Consider the following 26,139-nt stretch of genomic DNA (forward strand, 5'->3'; position numbering starts at 1 on the left):
CTACCTGTAGATTTTGGCCTCTAGCTCAGCCGCCACCTAGGGAAACCTACCAAACCTGTGCATTTCTGAAAACTAGAGACCTAGGGGAATCCAAGGAGGGGTGACTTGTGTGGCTCGGACCAGGTTCTGTTACCCAGAATCCTTTGCAAACCTCAAAATTTGGCTAAAAAAACACATGTTCCTCAAATTTCTGTGGCAGAAAGTTCTGGAATCTGAGAGGAGCCACAAATTTCCTTCCACCCAGCGTTCCCCCACGTCTCCCGATAAAAATGATACCTCACTTGTGTGGGTAGGCCTAGCGCCCGCGACAGGATATGCCCCAAAACACAACGTGGACACATCACAGAAAACAGAGCTGTTTTTAGCAAAGTGACTACCTGTAGATTTTGGCCTCTAGCTCAGCCGCCACCTAGGGAAACCTACCAAACCTATGCATTTCTGAAAACTAGAGACCAAGGGGAATCCAAGGAGGGGTGACTTGTGTGGCTCGGACCAGGTTCTGTTACCCAGAATCCTTTGCAAACCTCAAAATTTGGCTAAAAAAACACATGTTCCTCACATTTCTGTGGCAGAAAGTTCTGGAATCTGAGAGGAGCCACAAATTTCCTTCCACCCAGCGTTCCCCCACGTCTCCCGATAAAAATGATACCTCACTTGTGTGGGTAGGCCTAGCGCCCGCGACAGGATATGCCCCAAAACACAACGTGGACATATCACAGAAAACAGAGCTGTTTTTAGCAAAGTGACTACCTGTAGATTTTGGCCTCTAGCTCAACCGCCACCTAGGGAAACCTACCAAACCTGTGCATTTCTGAAAACTAGAGACCTAGGGGAATCCAAGGAGGGGTGACTTGCGGGGCTCGGACCAGGTTCTGTTACCCAGAATCCTTTGCAAACCTCAAAATTTGGCTAAAAATACACATGTTACTCACATTTCTGTGGCAGAAAGTTCTGGAATCTGAGAGGAGCCACAAATTTCCTTCTACCCAGCGTTCCCCCAAGTCTCCCGATAAAAATGATACCTCACTTGTGTGGGTAGGACTAGCGCCCACGAAAGGAAAGGGCCCAAAACACAACGTGGACACATCAATTTTTTTTATAAAAAGCAGTGCCTACCTGTGGATTTTGGCCTGTAGCTCAGCCGACACCTGAGGAAACCTAGCAAACCAGTGCATTTTTGAAAACTAGAAACCCAGGGGAATCCAAGATGGGGTGACTTGCGGGGCTCTGACCAGGTTATGTTACCCAGAATCCTTTGCAAACATCAAAATTTGGCCCAAAAAACACTTTTTCCTCTCATTTCGGTGACAGAAAGTTCTGGAATCTGAGAGGAGCCACAAATTCCCTTCCACCCAGCGTTCCCCTAAGTCTCTCGATAAAAATGGTACATCACTTCTGTGGGTAGGCCTAGCGCCCACAAAAGGAAATGGCCCAAAACACAACGTGGACACAACATATTTTTTCACAGAAAACAGAGGTGTTTTTTGCAAGGTGCCTACCTGTGGTGTTTGGCCTGTAGCTCAGCCGGCCCCAGGGGGAGGGGGGCAGAAATGCCCTAAAATAAATTTGCCCCCCCAACCCCCACCCTCCCCCGCCGGGAGCGACCCTTGCCTACGGGGTCGCTCCCCCTGCGTGACATTGGCACCAAAAAACAAATCCCCGGTGCCTAGTGGTTTCTGCCCCCTTGGGGGCAGGTTGACCTAAACTCAGCCAATCTGCCCCCAAGGGGGGCAGAAATGGCCTAAATACAATTTGTACCCCAGGGGAGCGACTTTTGCCTGATGGGTCGCTCCCCATCTCTAAAAAAAAAAACAAAGAAAAAAAAGAAAAATTCCCCTGGCGCCTAGAGGTTTCTGCCCCCCCCCCGGGGGCAGATCTGCCTAATAATAGGCCGATCTGCCCCCCGGGGGGGCAGACATGGCCTAAAATAAATTTGCCCCCCCAACACCCACCCCCCCCGGGAGCGACCCTTGCCTACGGGGTCGCTCCCCCTGCGTGACATTGGTGCCAAAAAACAAATCCCCGGTGCCTAGTGGTTTCTGCCCCCTTGGGGGCAGATTGACCTAAAATTGGCCAATCTGCCCCCAGGGGGGCAGAAATGGTCTAAATACAATTTGCCCCCCCAGGGGACCGACCCTTGCCTGATGGGTCGCTCCCCATCTCTAAAAAAAGAAACAAAAAAAAAAAAAAAACACAAAAAAAAAATTGCCCTGGTGCCTAGAGTGTTCTGCCCCCCCCCCCCCGGGGGCAGTTCGGCCTAATAATAGGACGATCTGCCCCCCGGGGGGGCAGAAATGGCCTAAAATAAATTTGCCCCCCCAACCCTCACCCCCCCCCGAGAGCGACCCTTGCCTACGGGGTCACTCCCCCTGCGTGACATTGGCGCCAAAAAACAAATCCCCGGTGCCTAGTGATTTCTGTCCCCTTGGGGGCAGATTGACCTAAAATTGGCCAATCTGCCCCCAGGGGGGCAGAAATGGTCTAAATACAATTTCCCCCCCCCCAGGGGAGCGACCCTTGCCTGATGGGTCGCTCCCCATCTCTAAAAAAAGAAACAACAACAAAAAAAAACACAAAAAAAAAATTGCCCTGTCGCCTAGAGTGTTCTGCCCCCCCCCCCGGGGGCAGTTCGGCCTAATAATAGGCCGATCTGTCCCCCGGGGGGGCAGAAATGGCCTAAAATAAATTTCCCCCCTCAACCACCCCCCCCCCCCCCGGGAGCGACCCTTGCCTACGGGGTCGCTCCCCCTGCGTGACATTGGCGCCAAAAAACAAATCCCCGGTGCCTAGTGGTTTCTGCCCCCTTGGGGGCAGATTGACCTAAAATTGGCCAATCTGCCCCCAGGGGGGCAGAAATGGTCTACATACAATTTGCCCCCCCAGGGGAGCGACCCTTGCCTGATGGGTCGCTCCCCATCTCTAAAAAAAGAAACAACAAAAAAAAAAAAACACAAAAAAAAATTGCCCTGGCGCCTAGAGTGTTCTGCCCCCCCCCCCGGGGGCAGTTCGGCCTAATAATAGGCCGATCTGTCCCCCGGGGGGGCAGAAATGGCCTAAAATAAATTTGCCCCCCAACCCCCACCCCCCCCCCCGGGAGCGACCCTTGCCTACGGGGTCGCTCCCTCTGCGTGACATTGGTGCCAAAAAAACAAATCCCCGGTGCCTAGTGGTTTCTGCCCCCTTGGGGGCAGATTGACCTAAAATTGGCCAATCTGCTCCCAGGGGGGCAGAAATGGTCTAAATACAATTTGCCCCCCCAGGGGAGCGACCCTTGCCTGATGGGTCGCTCCCCATCTCTAAGAAAAGAAACAACAAAAAAAAAAACACAAAAAAAAAATTGCCCTGGCGCCTAGAGTGTTCTGCCCCCCCCGGGGGCAGTTCGGCCTAATAATAGGCCGATCTGTCCCCCGGGGGGGCAGAAATGGCCTAAAATAAATTTGCCCCCCCAACCCCCACCCCCCCCCCGGGAGCGACCCTTGCCTACGGGGTCGCTCTCCCTGCGTGACATTGGCGCCAAAAAACAAATCCCCGGTGCCTAGTGGTTTCTGCCCCCTTGGGGGCAGATTGACCTAAAATCGGCCAATCTGCCCCCAGGGGGGCAGAAATGGTCTAAATACAATTTGCCCCCCAGGGGAGCGACCCTTGCCTGATGGGTCGCTCCCCATCTCTAAAAAAAAAAAAAGAAAAAAAAAAAAAAACACACAAAAAAAATTTGCCCTGGCGCCTAGAGGTTTCTTCCCCCCCTGGGGGCAGATCGGCCTAATAATAGGCCGATCTGCCCCCAGGGGGGGCAGAAATGGCCTAAAATAAATTCCCCTCCCCCCCCAGGGAGCGACCCTTGCCTAAGTGGTCGCTCCCTTTGCGTGAAATTCACGCAAAGAAAAAACTCCCTGGTGTCTAGTGGTTTCTACCCCCCTTGGGGGCAGATTGGCCTCATCAAAATAGGCCAATCTGCCCCCAAGGGGGGCAGAAATGGGCAAATTATAATTTTCCCCCAAGGGGAGCGACCCTTGCCTAAGGGGTCGCTCCCCACCAAAAAAAAAAAAAAATGAAAAAAAAAAAAAAAAAAATGGTCCCTGGTGCCTAGAGGTTTCTGCCCCCCCTGGGGGCAGAAAAGGCCTTTTCAAAAAAATGCCCCCCCTGGGAGCGACCCTTGCCCAAGGGGTCGCTCCCTTTTGTCAATTTCTAAGAAAAAAAAAAAAATCCTTGGTGTCTAGTGGGGTTTCAAAAGCCGGATTGCAAGCAATCCGGCTTTTGAAACCCTCGGAGGGACTTCAAAGGGAAGGAAATACTTTTCCTTCCCTTTGAAGCCCCTCCGGGCCTCCCAAGTGATTGAAAAAGAAATGCTTTTGCATTTCTTTTTCAATCGCGCTGGAAGCAGAGCTTCCAGCGCGACGAGGGAGGCCCCTGTGACACATCAGCGCGCGCGCGCTGACGTCACAGGGGGGGGTGGGGGGGGGGCGGGGGTGGAAGGGGAAGGTCTTCCCCTTCCATCCCCGACTAGGGGGGGGAAGGGGGGTGCAGAGGGTCCATCCTCTCTCCTTCATCAGCTTCAGATCCCACTGTTTCCCTGAGCAGGAAGGTCTGGAATTGAAAATACAGAGGACATTAAACAACATTCACTCAGTACATGGCACTCATTTTGGTTTATAAGCTGGAAATTGAGCCATCAGTGCAGTGTCAAGAGTGTTAGGATGGCCGAGTGGTCTAAGGCGCTGCGTTCATGTCGCAGTCTCCTTTGGAGGCGTGGGTTCGAATCCCACTTCTGACAAGTGTCTTTTGCGAGGTGGAAACATTTTTTGACTTTTTTTTTCCAAGCACCCGTATCAAAAACAATGTCAACAGTTTCTGTAAATTATCGATAAGATCTATTGTCCGTTGCTTGCACTAATTTCCTGAAGTTGGCTAAATCGCAGTAAATCGGTAAAGCGGATAATCACAGCATCTTCAACAAATCGTGATAGAGGGGCAGAGATAAAGGTTTCGACCCTACATATCAAGAGCGCAGCTGTCAATAGTTCAGCAGGTTCACAGTGCAGAAGGTTCAGTGGCACCAGGGTCCCCTGCGTCCCAATCACAGCTGGTTTTTAACTTCTGTATTCAGGGCATGGGAGGGGTGTGTTGCATCGTGCACACACGGTGCCTGTTTCGCAGATAAGTTTTAATAAATACACAGAGAATAATATAGAGTCATTGGCCACGAGGAACACCTTCCCTGACCTTTTATTCTCTCCGGTTCCACGTCACCGCGCCTACCATCCAACTCCAAAACTCGGGGAGACTAACACTCCCTACCTCCCTTGGTGTGCATCATAGGCGTGCCCATGACGAACACAACATTTCTCCTTAACCAATACAAAACAAACATAGCTGCTCAAAAAAAAGATACTATACTAATCCAGTATACAAGAATAGTACACAACAAGAAATGCCACATTCAGTCAATCCACCCCGAATCCTTGCAGCCGCGTTGAGCATGGCGGTCGAGGACTCAAACTGTACCGTTCAAGTCCTTGTCTCAGAGGCACTGAGTTGATAGGTATGGAGCCAGGCACCTCCTGATCTGAATCTTGAACTGGCTCCAAATTCTGCATGTCCACACCCCTTGTAGTAGATGATTGAGAATTAATAGCAGTCACCACCGGCCATGTGCACTGGCTCAAACTTCTGCATGTCCACACCCCATGTAGTCGATGATTGAGAATTAGTAGCAGTCACCACCGGATTCACTGTCAGGATGATCCATCCTCTCTCCTTCATCAGCTTCAGATCCCACTGTTTCCCTGAGTAGGAAGGTCTGGAATTGAAAATACAGAGGACATTAAACAACATTCACTCAGTACATGGCACTCATTTTGGTTTATACGCTCGAAATTGAGCCATGAGGGAGGTGTGAAGAGTGTCAGGATGGCCGAGTGGTCTGAGGCGCTGCATTCAGGTCACAGCCTCCCTTGGAGGTGTGGGTTCAAATCCCACTTCTGACAAGTGTATTTTGCGAAGTGGATACATTTTTGGACTTTTTTTTCCCAAGCACCGTATCAAAAACAATGTCAACAGTTTCTGTAAATTATCGATAAGATCTATTTTCCGTTGCTTGCACTAATTGCCTGAAGTTGGCTAAATCGCAGTAAATCGGTAAAGCAGGAAATCACAGCATCTTCAACAAATCGTGATAGAGGGGCTGAGATAAAGGTTTCGACCCTACATATAAAAAGCGCTGCTGTCAATAGTTCAGCAGGTTCACAGTGCAGAAGGTTCAGTGGCACCAGGGTCCCCTGCGTCCCAATCACAGCTGGTTTTTAACTTCTGTATTCAGAGGATGGGAGGGGTGGGGGTGTTGCGTCGTGCACACACAGTGCCTGTTTTGCAGAGAAGTTTTAATAAATACACAAAGAATAATATGGAGTCTTTAGCCACGAGGAACACCTTCCCCTACCTTTTATTCTCTCCGTTTCCACATCACCGCACCTACCATCCAACTCCAAAACTCGGGGGAGACTAACACTCCCTACCTCCCTTGGTGTGCATCATGGGCGTGCCCATGACAAACACATTTCTCCTTAACCAATACAAAACAAACATAGCTGCTCAAAAAAAAGATACTATACTAATCCAGTATACAAGAATAGTACACAACAATAAATACCACATTCAGTCAATCCACCCCGAATCCTTGCAGCTGCGTTGAGCATGGCGGTCGAGGACTCAAACTGTACCGTTCAAGTCCTTGTCTCAGAGGCACTGAGTTGATTGGTATGGAGCCAGGCACCTCCTGATCTGAATCTTGAGCTGGCTCCAAATTCTGCATGTCCACACCCCCTGTAGTAGATGATTGAGAATTAGTAGCAGTCACCACCGGCCATATGCACTGGCTCAAAATTCTGCAAGTCCACACCCCATGTAGTAGATGATTGAGAATTAGTAGCAGTCACCACAGGGTCCACTGTCAGGATGATCCATCCTCTCTCCTTCATCAGCTTCAGATCCCACTGTTTCCCCGAGCAGGAAGGTCTGGAATTGAAAATACAGAGGACATTAAATAACATTCACTCAGTACATGGCACTCATTTTGGTTTATAAGCTGGAAATTGAGCCATCAGTCTGGTGTCAAGAGTGTCAGGATGGCTGGGTGGTCTAAGGTGCTGCATTCAGATCACAGTCTCCCTTGGAGACGTGGGTTCAAACCCCTCTTCTGACAAGTGTCTTTTGCGAGGTGGATATATTTTTGGACTTTTTTTTTCCAAGCACCCTTATCAAAAACAATGTCAACAGTTTCTGTAAATTATCGATAAGATCTATTGTCTGTTGCTTGCACTAATTGCCTGAAGTTGGCTAAATCGCAGTAAATCGGTAAAGCAGGAAATCACAGCATCTTCAACAAATCGTGATAGAGGGGCCGAGATAAAGTTTTCGACCCTACATATCAAAAGCACAGCTGTCAATAGTTCAGCAGGTTCACAGTGCAGAAGGTTCAGTGGCACCAGGGTCCCCTGCATCCCAATCACAGCTGGTTTTTAACTTCTGTATTCAGGGCATGGGAGGGGTGTGTTGCATCGTGCACACACAGTGCCTGTTTCACAGATAAGTTTTAATAAATACACAGAGAATAATATAGAGTCATTGGCCACGAGGAACACCTTCCCTGACCTTTTATTCTCTCCGGTTCCACGTCACCGCGCCTACCATCCAACTCCAAAACTCGGGGGAGACTAACACTCCCTACCTCCCTTGGTGTGCATCATAGGCGTGCCCATGACGAACACAACATTTCTCCTTAACCCCTTCGCTGCCAGGCCTTTTCCCCCTCCTGTGCCAGGCCTTTTTTTGCCTATTTGGGGCAGTTCGCGCTTAGGCCCTCATAACTTTTTGTCCACATAAGCTAACCAAGCCAAATTTGCGTCCTTTTTTTCCAACATCCTAGGGATTCTATAGGTACCCAGACTTTGTGGGTTCCCCTGAAGGAGGCCAAGAAATTGGCCAAAATACAGTGAAAATTTCGTTTTTTTCAAAAAAATTGGAAAAAGGGGCTTCAGAAGAAGGCTTGTGGTTTTTCCCCTGAAAATGGCATCAACAAAGGGTTTGCGGTGCTAAACTCAGCAGCTTCCCAGCTTTCAGGAACAGGCAGACTTGAATCCGAAAACCCAATTTTTCAACACAATTTTGGCATTTTACTGGGGCATACCCCATTTGTGCAATTTTTTGTGCTTTCAGCCTCCTTCCAGTCAGTGACAGGAATGGTCATGAAACCAATGCTGGATCCCTGAAACCTAAACATTTCTGAAAAGTAGACAAAATTCTGAATTCAGCAAGGGGTCATTTGTGTAGATCCTACAAGGGTTTCCTACAGAAAATAACAGCTGAAAAAGAAAAATATTGAAATTGAGGTGAAAAAAACATCAATTTTTCTCTACTTTTTACTCTTTAACTTTTCCCTGCAATGTCAGATTATCGAAAGCAAAATACCGTTACGTCTGCTGGACTCCTCTGGTTGCGGGGATATATAGGGTTTGTAGGTTCATCAAGAACCCGAGGAACCCAGAGCCAATAAATGAGCTGCACCCTGCAGTGCGTTTTCATTCTATACCGGGTATACAGTAATTCATTTGCTGAAATATAAGGAGTAAAAAATAGCTATCAAGAAAACCTTTGCATTTCCAAAAAGGGCACAAGATAAGGTGTTGAGGAGCAGTGGTTATTGGCACATCTCTGAATTCCGGGGTGACCATAGTAGCACGTGAATTACATGGAATTTCTCAAATAGATGTCTTTTTTACACACACCCCTATATTTGGAAGGAATAAATGTAGAGAAAGACAAGGGGCAATAACACTTGTTTTGCTATTCTATGTTCCCCCAAGTCTCCCGATAAAAATGATACCTCACTTGTTTGGGTAGGCCTAGCGCCCGCGACAGGATATGCCCCAAAACACAACGTGGATACATCACAGAAAACAGAGCTGTTTTTAGCAAAGTGACTACCTGTAGATTTTGGCCTCTAGCTCAGCCGCCACCTAGGGAAACCTACCAACCCTGTGCATTTCTGAAAACTAGAGACCTAGGGGAATCCAAGGAGGGGTGACTTGTGTGGCTCGGACCAGGTTCTGTTACCCAGAATTCTTTGCAAACCTCAAAATTTGGCTAAAAAAAACACATGTTCCTCACATTTCTGTGGCAGAAAGTTCTGGAATCTGAGAGGAGCCACAAATTTCCTTCCACCCAGCGTTCCCCCACGTCTCCCGATAAAAATGATACCTCACTTGTGTGGGTAGGCCTAGCGCCCGCGACAGGATATGCCCCAAAACACAACGTGGACATATCACAGAAAACAGAGCTGTTTTTAGCAAAGTAACTACCTGTAGATTTTGGCCTCTAGCTCAGCCGCCACCTAGGGAAACCTACCAAACCTGTGCATTTCTGTAAACTAGAAACCTAGGGGAATCCAAGGAGGGGTGACTTGTGTGGCTCGGACCAGGTTCTGTTACCCAGAATCCTTTGCAAACCTCAAAATTTGGCTAAAAAACACATGTTCCTCACATTTCTGTGGCAGAAAGTTCTGGAATCTGAGAGGAGACACAAATTTCCTTCCACCCAGCGTTCCCCCACGTCTCCAGATAAAAATGATACCTCACTTGTGTGGGTAGGCCTAGCGCCCGCGACAGGATATGCCCCAAAACACAACGTGGACATATCACAGAAAACAGATATGTTTTTAGCAAAGTGACTACCTGTAGATTTTGGCCTCTAGCTCAGCCGCCACCTAGGGAAACCTACCAAACCTATGCATTTCTGAAAACTAGAGACCTAGGGGAATCCAAGGAGGGGTGACTTGTGTGGCTCGGACCAGGTTCTGTTACCCAGAATCCTTTGCAAACCTCAAAATTTGGCTAAAAAAACACATGTTCCTCACATTTCTGTGGCAGAAAGTTCTGGAATCTGAGAGGAGCCACAAATTTCCTTCCACCCAGCGTTCCCCCACGTCTCCCGATAAAAATGATACCTCACTTGTGTGGGTAGGCCTAGCGCCTGCGACAGGATATGCCCCAAAACACAACGTGGACATATCACAGAAAACAGAGCTGTTTTTAGCAAAGTGACTACCTGTAGATTTTGGCCTCTAGCTCAGCCGCCACCTAGGGAAACCTACCAAACCTGTGCATTTCTGAAAACTAGAGACCTAGGGGAATCCAAGGAGGGGTGAGTTGTGTGGCTCGGACCAGGTTCTGTTACCCAGAATCCTTTGCAAACCTCAAAATTTGGCTAAAAAACACATGTTCCTCACATTTCTGTGGCAGAAAGTTCTGGAATCTGAGAGGAGACACAAATTTCCTTCCACCCAGCGTTCCCCCACGTCTCCCGATAAAAATGATACCTCACTTGTGTGGGTAGGCCTAGCGCCCGCGACAGGATATGCCCCAAAACACAACGTGGACATATCACAGAAAACAGAGCTGTTTTTAGCAAAGTGACTACCTGTAGATTTTGGCCTCTAGCTCAGCCGCCACCTAGGGAAACCTACCAAACCTGTGCATTTCTGAAAACGAGAGACCTAGGGGAATCCAAGGAGGGGTGACTTGTGTGGCTCGGACCAGGTTCTGTTACCCAGAATCCTTTGCAAACCTCAAAATTTGGCTAAAAAAACACATGTTCCTCACATTTCTGTGGCAGAAAGTTCTGGAATCTGAGAGGAGCCACAAATTTCCTTCCACCCAGCGTTCCCCCACGTCTCCCGATAAAAATGATACCTCACTTGTGTGGGTAGGCCTAGCGCCCGCGACAGGATATGCCCCAAAACACAACGTGGACACATCACAGAAAACAGAGCTGTTTTTAGCAAAGTGACTACCTGTAGATTTTGGCCTCTAGCTCAGCCGCCACCTAGGGAAACCTACCAAACCTATGCATTTCTGAAAACTAGAGACCAAGGGGAATCCAAGGAGGGGTGACTTGTGTGGCTCGGACCAGGTTCTGTTACCCAGAATCCTTTGCAAACCTCAAAATTTGGCTAAAAAAACACATGTTCCTCACATTTCTGTGGCAGAAAGTTCTGGAATCTGAGAGGAGCCACAAATTTCCTTCCACCCAGCGTTCCCCCACGTCTCCCGATAAAAATGATACCTCACTTGTGTGGGTAGGCCTAGCGCCCGCGACAGGATATGCCCCAAAACACAACGTGGACATATCACAGAAAACAGAGCTGTTTTTAGCAAAGTGACTACCTGTAGATTTTGGCCTCTAGCTCAGCCGCCACCTAGGGAAACCTACCAAACCTGTGCATTTCTGAAAACTAGAGACCTAGGGGAATCCAAGGAGGGGTGACTTGCGGGGCTCGGACCAGGTTCTGTTACCCTGAATCCTTTGCAAACATCAAAATTTGGCTAAAAATACACATGTTACTCACATTTCTGTGGCAGAAAGTTCTGGAATCTGAGAGGAGCCACAAATTTCCTTCTACCCAGCGTTCCCCCAAGTCTCCCGATAAAAATGATACCTCACTTGTGTGGGTAGGACTAGCGCCCACGAAAGGAAAGGGCCCAAAACACAACGTGGACACATCAAATTTTTTTATAAAAAGCAGTGCCTACCTGTGGATTTTGGCCTGTAGCTCAGCCGACACCTGAGGAAACCTAGCAAACCAGTGCATTTTTGAAAACTAGAAACCCAGGGGAATCCAAGATGGGGTGACTTGCGGGGCTCTGACCAGGTTATGTTACCCAGAATCCTTTGCAAACATCAAAATTTGGCCCAAAAAACACTTTTTCCTCTCATTTCGGTGACAGAAAGTTCTGGAATCTGAGAGGAGCCACAAATTTCCTTCCACCCAGCGTTCCCCTAAGTCTCTCGATAAAAATGGTACATCACTTCTGTGGGTAGGCCTAGCGCCCACAAAAGGAAATGGCCCAAAACACAACGTGGACACAACATATTTTTTCACAGAAAACAGAGGTGTTTTTTGCAAGGTGCCTACCTGTGGTGTTTGGCCTGTAGCTCAGCCGGCCCCAGGGGGGGGGGGGCAGAAATGCCCTAAAATAAATTTGCCCCCCCAACCCCCACCCTCCCCCGCCGGGAGCGACCCTTGCCTACGGGGTCGCTCCCCCTGCGTGACATTGGCACCAAAAAACAAATCCCCGGTGCCTAGTGGTTTCTGCCCCCTTGGGGGCAGGTTGACCTAAACTCAGCCAATCTGCCCCCAAGGGGGGCAGAAATGGCCTAAATACAATTTGTCCCCCAGGGGAGCGACTTTTGCCTGATGGGTCGCTCCCCATCTCTAAAAAAAAAAACAAAGAAAAAAAAGAAAAATTCCCCTGGCGCCTAGAGGTTTCTGCCCCCCCCCGGGGGCAGATCGGCCTAATAATAGGCCGATCTGCCCCCCGGGGGGGCAGACATGGCCTAAAATAAATTTGCCCCCCCAACACCCACCCCCCCCGGGAGCGACCCTTGCCTACGGGGTCGCTCCCCCTGCGTGACATTGGCGCCAAAAAACAAATCCCCGGTGCCTAGTGGTTTCTGCCCCCTTGGGGGCAGATTGACCTAAAATTGGCCAATCTGCCCCCAGGGGGGCAGAAATGGTCTAAATACAATTTGCCCCCCCAGGGGAGCGACCCTTGCCTGATGGGTCGCTCCCCATCTCTAAAAAAAGAAACAACAAAAAAAAAAAAACACAAAAAAAAAATTGCCCTGGGGCCTAGAGTGTTCTTCCCCCCCCCCCCCCCGGGGGCAGTTCGGCCTAATAATAGGACGATCTGCCCCCCGGGGGGGCAGAAATGGCCTAAAATAAATTTGCCCCCCCAACCCCCACCCCCCCCCGGGAGCGACCCTTGCCTACGGGGTCACTCCCCCTGCGTGACATTGGCGCCAAAAAACAAATCCCCGGTGCCTAGTGATTTCTGCCCCCTTGGGGGCAGATTGACCTAAAATTGGCCAATCTGCCCCCAGGGGGGCAGAAATGGTCTAAATACAATTTGCCCCCCCCAGGGGAGCGACCCTTGCCTGATGGGTCGCTCCCCATCTCTAAAAAAAGAAACAACAAAAAAAAAAAACACAAAAAAAAAATTGCCCTGGCGCCTAGAGTGTTCTGCCCCCCCCCCGGGGGCAGTTCGGCCTAATAATAGGCCGATCTGTTCCCCGGGGGGGCAGAAATGGCCTAAAATAAATTTGCCCCCCCAACCCCCACCCCCCCCCCGGGAGCGACCCTTGCCTACGGGGTCGCTCCCCCTGCGTGACATTGGCGCCAAAAAACAAATCCCCGGTGCCTAGTGGTTTCTGCCCCCTTGGGGGCAGATTGACCTAAAATCGGCCAATCTGCCCCCAGGGGGGCAGAAATGGTCTAAATACAATTTGCTCCCCAGGGGAGCGACCCTTGCCTGATGGGTCACTCCCCATCTCTAAAAAAAAAAAAAGAAAAAAAAAAAAAACACACAAAAAAATTTTGCCCTGGCGCCTAGAGGTTTCTTCCCCCCCTGGGGGCAGATCGGCCTAATAATAGGCCGATCTGCCCCCAGGGGGGGCAGAAATGGCCTAAAATAAATTCCCCTCCCCCCCCAGGGAGCGACCCTTGCCTAAGTGGTCGCTCCCTTTGCGTGAAATTCACGCAAAGAAAAAACTCCCTGGTGTCTAGTGGTTTCTACCCCCCTTGGGGGCAGATTGGCCTCATCAAAATAGGCCAATCTGCCCCCAAGGGGGGCAGAAATGGGCAAATTATAATTTTCCCCCAAGGGGAGCGACCCTTGCCTAAGGGGTCGCTCCCCACCAAAAAAAAAAAAAAATGAAAAAAAAAAAAAAAAAATGGTCCCTGGTGCCTAGAGGTTTCTGCCCCCCCTGGGGGCAGAAAAGGCCTTTTCAAAAAAATGCCCCCCCTGGGAGCGACCCTTGCCCAAGGGGTCGCTCCCTTTTGTCAATTTCTAAGAAAAAAATAAAAATCCTTGGTGTCTAGTGGGGTTTCAAAAGCCGGATTGCAAGCAATCCGGCTTTTGAAACCCTCGGAGGGACTTCAAAGGGAAGGAAATACTTTTCCTTCCCTTTGAAGCCCCTCCGGGCCTCCCAAGTGATTGAAAAAGAAATGCTTTTGCATTTCTTTTTCAATCGCGCTGGAAGCAGAGCTTCCAGCGCGACGAGGGAGGCCCCTGTGACACATCAGCGCGCGCGCGCTGACGTCACAGGGGGGGGTGGGGGGGGGTCGGGGGTGGAAGGGGAAGGTCTTCCCCTTCCATCCCCGACTTGGGCGGGGAAGGGGGGTGCAGAGGGTCCATCCTCTCTCCTTCATCAGCTTCAGATCCCACTGTTTCCCTGAGCAGGAAGGTCTGGAATTGAAAATACAGAGGACATTAAACAACATTCACTCAGTACATGGCACTCATTTTGGTTTATAAGCTGGAAATTGAGCCATCAGTGCAGTGTCAAGAGTGTCAGGATGGCCGAGTGGTCTAAGGTGCTGCGTTCATGTCGCAGTCTCCTTTGGAGGCGTGGGTTCGAATCCCACTTCTGACAAGTGTCTTTTGCGAGGTGGATACATTTTTTGACTTTTTTTTCCAAGCACCCGTATCAAAAACAATGTCAACAGTTTCTGTAAATTATCGATAAGATCTATTGTCCGTTGCTTGCACTAATTTCCTGAAGTTGGCTAAATCGCAGTAAATCGGTAAAGCGGATAATCACAGCATCTTCAACAAATCGTGATAGAGGGGCAGAGATAAAGGTTTCGACCCTACATATCAAGAGCGCAGCTGTCAATAGTTCAGCAGGTTCACAGTGCAGAAGGTTCAGTGGCACCAGGGTCCCCTGCGTCCCAATCACAGCTGGATTTTAACTTCTGTATTCAGGGCATGGGAGGGGTGTGTTGCATCGTGCACACACGGTGCCTGTTTCGCAGATAAGTTTTAATAAATACACAGAGAATAATATAGAGTCATTGGCCACGAGGAACACCTTCCCTGACCTTTTATTCTCTCCGGTTCCACGTCACCGCGCCTACCATCCAACTCCAAAACTCGGGGAGACTAACACTCCCTACCTCCCTTGGTGTGCATCATAGGCGTGCCCATTACGAACACAACATTTCTCCTTAACCAATACAAAACAAACATAGCTGCTCAAAAAAAAGATACTATACTAATCCAGTATACAAGAATAGTACACAACAAGAAATGCCACATTCAGTCAATCCACCCCGAATCCTTGCAGCCGCGTTGAGCATGGCGGTCGAGGACTCAAACTGTACCGTTCAAGTCCTTGTCTCAGAGGCACTGAGTTGATTGGTATGGAGCCAGGCACCTCCTGATCTGAATCTTGAACTGGCACCAAATTCTGCATGTCCACACCCCTTGTAGTAGATGATTGAGAATTAGTAGCAGTCACCACCGGCCATGTGCACTGGCTCAAACTTCTGCATGTCCACACCCCATGTAGTCGATGATTGAGAATTAGTAGCAGTCACCACCGGATTCACTGTCAGGATGATCCATCCTCTCTCCTTCATCAGCTTCAGATCCCACTGTTTCCCTGAGTAGGAAGGTCTGGAATTGAAAATACAGAGGACATTAAACAACATTCACTCAGTACATGGCACTTATTTTGGTTTATACGCTCGAAATTGAGCCATGAGGGGGGTGTGAAGAGTGTCAGGATGGCCGAGTGGTCTGAGGCGCTGCGTTCAGGTCACAGCCTCCCTTGGAGGTGTGGGTTCAAATCCCACTTCTGACAAGTGTATTTTGCGAAGTGGATACATTTTTGGACTTTTTTTTCCCAAGCACCGTATCAAAAACAATGTCAACAGTTTCTGTAAATTATCGATAAGATCTATTTTCCGTTGCTTGCACTAATTACCTGAAGTTGGCTAAATCGCAGTAAATCGGTAAAGCAGGAAATCACAGCATCTTCAACAAATCGTGATAGAGGGGCTGAGATAAAGGTTTCGACCCTACATATAAAAAGCGCTGCTGTCAATAGTTCAGCAGGTTCACAGTGCAGAAGGTTCAGTGGCACCAGGGTCCCCTGCGTCCCAATCACAGCTGGTTTTTAACTTCTGTATTCAGGGGATGGGAGGGGTGGGGGTGTTGCGTCGTGCACACACAGTGCCTGTTTTGCAGAGAAGTTTTAATAAATACACAAAGAATAATATGGAGTCTTTAGCCACGAGGAACACCTTCCCCTACCTTTTATTCTCTCAGTTTCCACATCACCGCACCTACCATCCAACTCCAAAACTCGGGGGAGACTAACACTCCCTACCTCCCTTGGTGTGCATCATGGGCGTGCCCATGACAAACACATTTCTCCTTAACCAATACAAAACAAACATAGCTGCTCAAAAAAAAGATACTATACTAATCCAGTATACAAGAATAGTACACAACAATAAATACCACATTCAGTCAATCCACCCCGAATCCTTGCAGCTGCGTTGAGCATGGCGGTCGAGGACTCAAACTGTACCGTTCAAGTCCTTGTCTCAGAGGCACTGAGTTGATTGGTATGGAGCCAGGCACCTCCTGATCTGAATCTTGAGCTGGCTCCAAATTCTGCATGTCCACACCCCCTGTAGTAGATGATTGAGAATTAGTAGCAGTCACCACCGGCCATATGCACTGGCTCAAAATTCTGCAAGTCCACACCCCATGTAGTAGATGATTGAGAATTAGTAGCAGTCACCACAGGGTCCACTGTCAGGATGATCCATCCTCTCTCCTTCATCAGCTTCAGATCCCACTGTTTCCCTGAGCAGGAAGGTCTGGAATTGAAAATACAGAGGACATTAAATAACAGTCACTCAGTACATGGCACTCATTTTGGTTTATAAGCTGAAAATTGAGCCATCAGTCTGGTGTCAAGAGTGTCAGGATGGCCGGGTGGTCTAAGGTGCTGCATTCAGGTCACAGTCTCCCTTGGAGACGTGGGTTCAAACCCCTCTTCTGACAAGTGTCTTTTGCGAGGTGGATACATTTTTGGACTTTTTATTTCCAAGCACCCTTATCAAAAACAATGTCAACAGTTTCTGTAAATTATCGATAAGATCTATTGTCCATTGCTTTCACTAATTGCCTGAAGTTGGCTAAATCGCAGTAAATCGGTAAAGCAGGAAATCACAGCATCTTCAACACATCGTGATAGAGGGGCCGAGATAAAGGTTTCGACCCTACATACCAAAAGCACAGCTGTCAATAGTTCAGCAGGTTCACAGTGCAGAAGGTTCAGTGGCACCAGGGTCCCCTGCGTCCCAATCACAGCTGGTTTTTAACTTCTGTATTCAGGGCATGGGAGGGGTGTGTTGCATCGTGCACACACGATGCCTGTTTCGCAGATAAGTTTTAATAAATACACAGAGAATAATATAGAGTCATTGGCCACGAGGAACACCTTCCCTGACCTTTTATTCTCTCCGGTTCCACGTCACCGCGCCTACCATCCAACTCCAAAACTCGGGGGAGACTAACACTCCCTACCTCCCTTGGTGTGCATCATAGGCGTGCCCATGACGAACACAACATTTCTCCTTAACCAATACAAAACAAACATAGCTGCTCAATAAAAAGATACTATACTAAACTAGTATACAAGAATAGTACACAACAAGAAATGCCACATTCAGTCAATCCACCCCGAATCCTTGCAGCCGCGTTGAGCATGGCGGTCGAGGACTCAAACTGCACCATTCAAGTCCTTGTCTCAGAGGCACTGAGTTGATTGGTATGGAGCCAGGCACCTCCTGATCTGAATCTTGAACTGGCTCCAAATTCTGCATGTCCACACCCCTTGTAGTAGATGATTGAGAATTAGTAGCAGTCACCACCGGCCATGTGCACTGGCTCAAACTTCTGCATGTCCACACCCCATGTAGTCGATGATTGAGAATTAGTAGCAGTCACCACCGGATTCACTGTCAGGATGATCCATCCTCTCTCCTTCATCAGCTTCAGATCCCACTGTTTCCCTGAGCAGGAAGGTCTGGAATTGAAAATACAGAGGACATTAAACAACATTCACTCAGTACATGGCACTCATTTTGGTTTATACGCTCGAAATTGTGCCATGAGGGAGGTTTGAAGAGTGTCAGAATGGCCGAGTGGTCTAAGGTGCTGCATTCAGATCACAGTCTCCCTTGGAGACGTGGGTTCAAGCCCCTCTTCTGACAAGTGTCTTTTGCGAGGTGGATAAATTTTTGGACTTTTTTTTCCCAAGCACCGTATCAAAAACAATGTCAACAGTTTCTGTAAATTATCGATAAGATCTATTTTCCGTTGCTTGCACTAATTGCCTGAAGTTGGCTAAATCGCAGTAAATCGGTAAAGCAGGAAATCACAGCATCTTCAACAAATCGTGATAGAGGGGCCGAGATAAAGGTTTCGACCCTACATATCAAAAGCGCAGCTGTCAATAGTTCAGCAGGTTCACAGTGCAGAAGGTTCAGTGGCACCAGGGTCCCCTGCGTCCCAATCACAGCTGGTTTTTAACTTCTGTATTCAGGGCATGGGAGGGGTGTGTTGCATCGTGCACACACAGTGCCTGTTTCGCAAGTAAGTTTTAATAAATACACAGAGAATAATATAGAGTCACTGGCCACGAGGAACACCTTCCCTGACCTTTTATTCTCTCCGGTTCCACGTCACCGCGCCTACCATCCAACTCCAAAACTCGGGGGAGACTAACACTCCCTACCTCCCTTGGTGTGCATCATAGGCGTGCCCATGACGAACACAACATTTCTCCTTAACCAATACAAAACAAACATAGGTGCTCAAAAAAAAGATACTATACTAAACCAGTATACAAGAATAGTACACAACAAGAAATGCCACATTCAGTCAATCGACCCCGAATCCTTGCAGCCGCGTTGAGCATGGCGGTCGAGGACTCAAACTGTACCGTTCAAGTCCTTGTCTCAGAGGCACTGAGTTGATTGGTATGGAGCCAGGCACCTCCTGATCTGAATCTTGAACTGGCTCCAAATTCTGCATGTCCACACCCCCTGTAGTAGATGATTGAGAATTAGTAGCAGTCACCACCGGCCATGTGCACTGGCTCAAAATTCAGCATGTCCACACCCCATGTAGTAGATGATTGAGAATTAGTAGCAGTCACCATCGGATCCACTGTCAGGATGATCCATCCTCTCTCCTTCATCAGCTTCAGATCCCACTGTTTCCATGAGCAGTAAGGTCTGGAATTGAAAATACAGAGGACATTAAACAACATTCACTCAGTACATGGCACTCATTTTGGTTTATAAGCTGGAAATTGAGCCATCAGTGCAGTGTTAAGAGTGTCAGGATGGCCGAGTGGTCTAAGGCGCTGCGTTCAGGTTGCAGTCTCCTTTGGAGGCGTGGGTTTGAATCCCACTTCTGACAAGTGTCTTTTGCAAGGTGGATACATTTTTGGACTTTTTTTTCCAAGCACCGGTATCAAAAACAATGTCAACAGTTTCTGTAAATTATCGATAAGATCTATTGTCCGTTGCTTGCACTAATTTCCTGAAGTTGGCTAAATCGCAGTAAATCGGTAAAGCGGGAAATCACAGCATCTTCAACAAATCGTGATAGAGGGGCAGAGATAAAGGTTTCGACCCTACATATCAAGAGCGCAGCTGTCAATAGTTCAGCAGGTTCACAGTGCAGAAGGTTCAGTGGCACCAGGGTCCCCTGCGTCCCAATCACAGCTGGTTTTTAACTTCTGTATTCAGGGCATGGGAGGGGTGTGTTGAATCGTGCACACACGGTGCCTGTTTCGCAGATAAGTTTTAATAAATACACAGAGAATAATATAGAGTCATTGGCCACGAGGAACACCTTCCCTGACCTTTTATTCTCTCCGGTTCCACGTCACTGTGCCTACCATCCAACTCCAAAACTCGTGGGAGACTAACACTCCCTACCTCCCTTGGTGTGCATCATAGGCGTGCCCATGACGAACACAACATTTCTCCTTAACCAATACAAAACAAACATAGCTGCTCAAAAAAAAGATACTATACTAATCCAGTATACAAGAATAGTACACAACAAGAAATGCCACATTCAGTCAATCCACCCCGAATCCTTGCAGCCGCGTTGAGCATGGCGGTCGAGGACTCAAACTATACCGTTCTAGTCCTTGTCTCAGAGGCACTGAGTTGATTGGTATGGAGCCAGGCACCTCCTGATCTGAATCTTGAACTGGCTCCAAATTCTGGATGTCTACACCCCTTGTAGTAGATGATTGAGAATTAGTAGCAGTCACCACCGGCCATGTCCACTGGCTCAAACTTCTGCATGTCCACACCCCATGTAGTCGATGATTGAGAATTAGTAGCAGTCACCACCGGATTCACTGTCAGGATGATCCATCCTCTCTCCTTCATCAGCTTCAAATCCCACTGTTTCCCTGAGCAGGAAGGTCTGGAATTGAAAATACAGAGGACATTAAACAACATTCACTCAGTACATGGCACTCATTTTGGTTTATACGCTCGAAATTGAGCCATGAGGGAGGTGTGAAGAGTGTCAGGATGGCCGAGTGGTCTAAGGCGCTGTGTTCAGGTCGCAGCCTCCCTTGGAGGTGTGGGTTCAAATCCCACTTCTGACAAGTGAATTTTGCGAGGTGGATACATTTTTGGACTTTTTTTTCCCAAGCACCGTATCAAAAACAATGTCAACAGTTTCTGTAAATTATCGATAAGATCTATTTTCCGTTGCTTGCACTAATTGCCTGAAGTTGGCTAAATCGCAGTAAATCGGTAAAGCAGGAAATCACAGCATCTTCAACAAATCGTGATAGAGGGGCCGAGATAAAGGTTTCGACCCTACATATCAAAAGCGCAGCTGTCAATAGTTCAGCAGGTTCACAGTGCAGAAGGTTCAGTGGCACCAGGGTCCCCTGCGTCCCAATCACAGCTGGTTTTTAACTTCTGTATTCAGGGCATGGGAGGGGTGTGTTGCATCGTGCACACACAGTGCCTGTTTCGCAAATAAGTTTTAATAAATACACAGAGAATAATATAGAGTCATTGGCCACGAGGAACACCTTCCCTGACCTTTTATTCTCTCCGGTTCCACGTCACCGCGCCTACCATCCAACTCCAAAACTCGGGGGAGACTAACACTCCCTACCTCCCTTGGTTTGCCTCATAGGCGTGCCCATGACGAACACAACATTTCTCCTTAACCAATACAAAACAAACATAGCTGCTCAAAAAAAAGATACTATACTAAACCAGTATACAAGAATAGTACACAACAAGAAATGCCACATTCAGTCAATCCACCCCGAATCCTTGCAGCCGCGTTGAGCATGGCGGTCGAGGACTCAAACTGTACCGTTCAAGTCCTTGTCTCAGAGGCACTGAGTTGATTGGTATGGAGCCAGGCACCTCCTGATCTGAATCTTGAACTGGCTCCAAATTCTGCATGTCCACACCCCCTGTAGTAGATGATTGAGAATTAGTAGCAGTCACCACCGGCCATGTGCACTGGCTCAAAATTCAGCATGTCCACACCCCATGTAGTAGATGATTGAGAATTAGTAGCAGTCACCATCGGATCCACTGTCAGGATGATCCATCCTCTCTCCTTCATCAGCTTCAGATCCCACTGTTTCCCTGAGCAGGAAGGTCTGGAATTGAAAATACAGAGGACATTAAACAACATTCACTTAGTACATGGCACTCATTTTGGTTTATAAGCTGGAAATTGAGCCATCAGTGCAGTGTCAAGAGTGTCAGGATGGCCGAGTGGTCTAAGGCGCTGTGTTCAGGTCGCAGTCTCCTTTGGAGACGTGGGTTCGAATCCCACTTCTGACAAGTGTCTTTTGCGAGGTGGATACATTTTTGGACTTTTTTTTTCCAAGCACCCGTATCAAAAACAATGTCAACAGTTTCTGTAAATTATCGATAAGATCTATTGTCCGTTGCTTGCACTAATTTCCTGAAGTTGGCTAAATCGCAGTAAATCGGTAAAGCGGGAAATCACAGCATCTTCAACAAATCGTGATAGAGGGGCAGAGATAAAGGTTTCGACCCTACATATCAAGAGCGCAGCTGTCAATAGTTCAGCAGGTTCACAGTGCAGAAGGTTCAGTGGCACCAGGGTCCCCTGCGTCCCAATCACAGCTGGTTTTTAACTTCTGTATTCAGGGCATGGGAGGGGTGTGTTGCATCGTGCACACACGGTGCCTGTTTCGCAGATAAGTTTTAATAAATACACAGAGAATAATATAGAGTCATTGGCCACGAGGAACACCTTCCCTGACCATTTATTCTCTCCGGTTCCACGTTACCGCGCCTACCATCCAACTCCAAAACTCAGGGGAGACTAACACTCCCTACCTCCCTTGGTGTGCATCATAGGCGTGCCCATGACGAACACAACATTTCTCCTTAACCAATACAAGACAAACATAGCTGCTCAAAAAAAAGATACTATACTAATCCAGTATACAAGAATAGTACACAACAAGAAATGCCACATTCAGTCAATCCACCCCGAATCCTTGCAGCCGCGTTGAGCATGGCGGTCGAGGACTCAAACTATACCGTTCTAGTCCTTGTCTCAGAGGCACTGAGTTGATTGGTATGGAGCCAGGCACCTCCTGATCTGAATCTTGAACTGGCTCCAAATTCTGGATGTCTACACCCCTTGTAGTAGATGATTGAGAATTAGTAGCAGTCACCACCGGCCATGTCCACTGGCTCAAACTTCTGCATGTCCACACCCCATGTAGTCGATGATTGAGAATTAGTAGCAGTCACCACCGGATTCACTGTCAGGATGATCCATCCTCTCTCCTTCATCAGCTTCAGATCCCACTGTTTCCCTGAGCAGGAAGGTCTGGAATTGAAAATACAGAGGACATTAAACAACATTCACTCAGTACATGGCACTCATTTTGGTTTATACGCTCGAAATTGAGCCATGAGGGAGGTGTGAAGAGTGTCAGGATGGCCGAGTGGTCTAAGGCGCTGTGTTCAGGTCACAGCCTCCCTTGGAGGTGTGGGTTCAAATCCCACTTCTGACAAGTGAATTTTGCGAGGTGGATACATTTTTGGACTTTTTTTTCCCAAGCACCGTATCAAAAACAATGTCAACAGTTTCTGTAAATTATCGATAAGATCTATTTTCCGTTGCTTGCACTAATTGCCTGAAGTTGGCTAAATCGCAGTAAATCGGTAAAGCAGGAAATCACAGCATCTTCAACAAATCGTGATAGAGGGGCCGAGATAAAGGTTTCGACCCTACATATCAAAAGCGCAGCTGTCAATAGTTCAGCAGGTTCACAGTGCAGAAGGTTCAGTGGCACCAGGGTCCCCTGCGTCCCAATCACAGCTGGTTTTTAACTTCTGTATTCAGGGCATGGGAGGGGTGTGTTGCATCGTGCACACACAGTGCCTGTTTCGCAAGTAAGTTTTAATAAATACACAGAGAATAATATAGAGTCACTGGCCACGAGGAACACCTTCCCTGACCTTTTATTCTCTCCGGTTCCACGTCACCGCGCCTACCATCCAACTCCAAAACTCGGGGGAGACTAACACTCCCTACCTCCCTTGGTGTGCATCATAGGCGTGCCCATGACGAACACAACATTTCTCCTTAACCAATACAAAACAAACATAGGTGCTCAAAAAAAAGATACTATACTAAACCAGTATACAAGAATAGTACACAACAAGAAATGCCACATTCAGTCAATCGACCCCGAATCCTTGCAGCCGCGTTGAGCATGGCGGTCGACGACTCAAACTGTACCGTTCAAGTCCTTGTCTCAGAGGCACTGAGTTGATTGGTATGGAGCCAGGCACCTTCTGATCTGAATCTTGACCTGGCTCCAAATTCTGCATGTCCACACCCCCTGTAGTAGATGATTGAGAATTAGTAGCAGTCACCACCGGCCATGTGCACTGGCTCAAAATTCAGCATGTCCACACCCCATGTAGTAGATGATTGAGAATTAGTAGCAGTCACCATCGGATCCTCTGTCAGGATGATCCATCCTCTCTCCTTCATCAGCTTCAGATCCCACTGTTTCCCTGAGCAGGAAGGTCTGGAATTGAAAATACAGAGGACATTAAACAACATTCACTCAGTACATGGCACTCATTTTGGTTTATAAGCTGGAAATTGAGCCATCAGTGCAGTGTCAAGAGTGTCAGGATGGCCGAGTGGTCTAAGGTGCTGCGTTCAGGTTGCAGTCTCCTTTGGAGGAGTGGGTTCGAATCCCACTTCTGACAAGTGTCTTTTGCGAGGTGGATACATTTTTGGACTTTTTTTTCCAAGCACCGGTATCAAAAACAATGTCAACAGTTTCTGTAAATTATCGATAAGATCTATTGTCCGTTGCTTGCACTAATTTCCTGAAGTTGGCTAAATCGCAGTAAATCGGTAAAGCGGGAAATCACAGCATCTTCAACAAATCGTGATAGAGGGGCAGAGATAAAGGTTTCGACCCTACATATCAAGAGCGCAGCTGTCAATAGTTCAGCAGGTTCACAGTGCAGAAGGTTCAGTGGCACCAGGGTCCCCTGCGTCCCAATCACAGCTGGTTTTTAACTTCTGTATTCAGGGCATGGGAGGGGTGTGTTGCATCGTGCACACACGGTGCCTGTTTCGCAGATAAGTTTTAATAAATACACAGAGAATAATATAGAGTCATTGGCCACGAGGAACACCTTCCCTGACCTTTTATTCTCTCCGGTTCCACGTCACCGCGCCTACCATCCAACTCCAAAACTCGGGGGAGACTAACACTCCCTACCTCCCTTGGTGTGCATCATAGGCGTGCCCATGACGTACACAACATTTCTCCTTAACCAATACAAAACAAACATAGCTGCTCAAAAAAAAGATACTATACTAATCCAGTATACAAGAATAGTACACAACAAGAAATGCCACATTCAGTCAATCCACCCCGAATCCTTACAGCCGCGTTGAGCATGGCGGTCGAGGACTCAAACTGTACCGTTCAAGTCCTTGTCTCAGAGGCACTGAGTTGATTGGTATGGAGCCAGGCACCTCCTGATCTGAATCTTGAACTGGCTCCAAATTCTGCATGTCCACACCCCCTGTAGTAGATGATTGAGAATTAGTAGCAGTCACCACCGGCCATGTGCACTGGCTCAAAATTCAGCATGTCCACACCCCATGTAGTAGATGATTGAGAATTAGTAGCAGTCACCATCGGATCCACTGTCAGGATGATCCATCCTCTCTCCTTCATCAGCTTCAGATCCCACTGTTTCCCTGAGCAGGAAGGTCTGGAATTGAAAATACAGAGGACATTAAACAACATTCACTCAGTACATGGCACTCATTTTGGTTTATAAGCTGGAAATTGAGCCATCAGTGCAGTGTCAAGAGTGTCAGGATGGCCGAGTGGTCTAAGGCGCTGCGTTCAGGTTGCAGTCTCCTTTGGAGGCGTGGGTTCGAATCCCACTTCTGACAAGTGTCTTTTGCGAGGTGGATACATTTTTGGACTTTTTTTTCCAAGCACCGGTATCAAAAACAATGTCAACAGTTTCTGTAAATTATCGATAAGATCTATTGTCCGTTGCTTGCACTAATTTCCTGAAGTTGGCTAAATCGCAGTAAATCGGTAAAGCGGGAAATTACAGCATCTTCAACAAATCGTGATAGAGGGGCAGAGATAAAGGTTTCGACCCAACATATCAAGAGCGCAGCTGTCAATAGTTCAGCAGGTTCACAGTGCAGAAGGTTCAGTGGCACCAGGGTCCCCTGCGTCCCAATCACAGCTGGTTTTTAACTTCTGTATTCAGGGCATGGGAGGGGTGTGTTGAATCGTGCACACACGGTGCCTGTTTCGCAGATAAGTTTTAATAAATACACAGAGAATAATATAGAGTCATTGGCCACGAGGAACACCTTCCCTGACCTTTTATTCTCTCCGGTTCCACGTCACTGTGCCTACCATCCAACTCCAAAACTCGGGGGAGACTAACACTCCCTACCTCCCTTGGTGTGCATCATAGGCGTGCCCATGACGAACACAACATTTCTCCTTAACCAATACAAAACAAACATAGCTGCTCAAAAAAAAGATACTATACTAATCCAGTATACAAGAATAGTACACAACAAGAAATGCCACATTCAGTCAATCCACCCCGAATCCTTGCAGCCGCGTTGAGCATGGCGGTCGAGGACTCAAACTGTACCGTTC

At 48.0% G+C, this 26,139-nt stretch overlaps 6 non-coding genes across 6 annotated transcripts; all 6 read left to right on the forward strand.

Moving 5' to 3' along the window:
• The first annotated feature begins 4,688 nt into the window (after nucleotides 1–4,688).
• Nucleotides 4,689–4,771, forward strand: TRNAM-CAU (transfer RNA methionine (anticodon CAU)). The gene has a single exon. It is a non-coding gene; the product is annotated as a tRNA-Met (tRNA).
• Nucleotides 4,772–14,401: 9,630 nt separating this feature from the next.
• On the forward strand, nucleotides 14,402–14,484 carry TRNAM-CAU (transfer RNA methionine (anticodon CAU)). Its single transcript has one exon. It is a non-coding gene; the product is annotated as a tRNA-Met (tRNA).
• A 4,770-nt stretch (nucleotides 14,485–19,254) lies between these two features.
• TRNAL-CAG (transfer RNA leucine (anticodon CAG)) lies at nucleotides 19,255–19,337 on the forward strand. Its single transcript has one exon. It is a non-coding gene; the product is annotated as a tRNA-Leu (tRNA).
• Nucleotides 19,338–20,467: 1,130 nt separating this feature from the next.
• Nucleotides 20,468–20,550, forward strand: TRNAL-CAG (transfer RNA leucine (anticodon CAG)). The gene has a single exon. It is a non-coding gene; the product is annotated as a tRNA-Leu (tRNA).
• Nucleotides 20,551–21,680: 1,130 nt separating this feature from the next.
• TRNAL-CAG (transfer RNA leucine (anticodon CAG)) lies at nucleotides 21,681–21,763 on the forward strand. The gene has a single exon. It is a non-coding gene; the product is annotated as a tRNA-Leu (tRNA).
• A 3,557-nt stretch (nucleotides 21,764–25,320) lies between these two features.
• TRNAL-CAG (transfer RNA leucine (anticodon CAG)) lies at nucleotides 25,321–25,403 on the forward strand. Its single transcript has one exon. It is a non-coding gene; the product is annotated as a tRNA-Leu (tRNA).
• The last annotated feature ends 736 nt before the right edge of the window (nucleotides 25,404–26,139 follow it).

This window comes from Pleurodeles waltl, unplaced genomic scaffold (genome assembly GCF_031143425.1).
Source record: "Pleurodeles waltl isolate 20211129_DDA unplaced genomic scaffold, aPleWal1.hap1.20221129 scaffold_39, whole genome shotgun sequence".
Lineage (NCBI taxonomy): Eukaryota > Metazoa > Chordata > Amphibia > Caudata > Salamandridae > Pleurodeles > Pleurodeles waltl.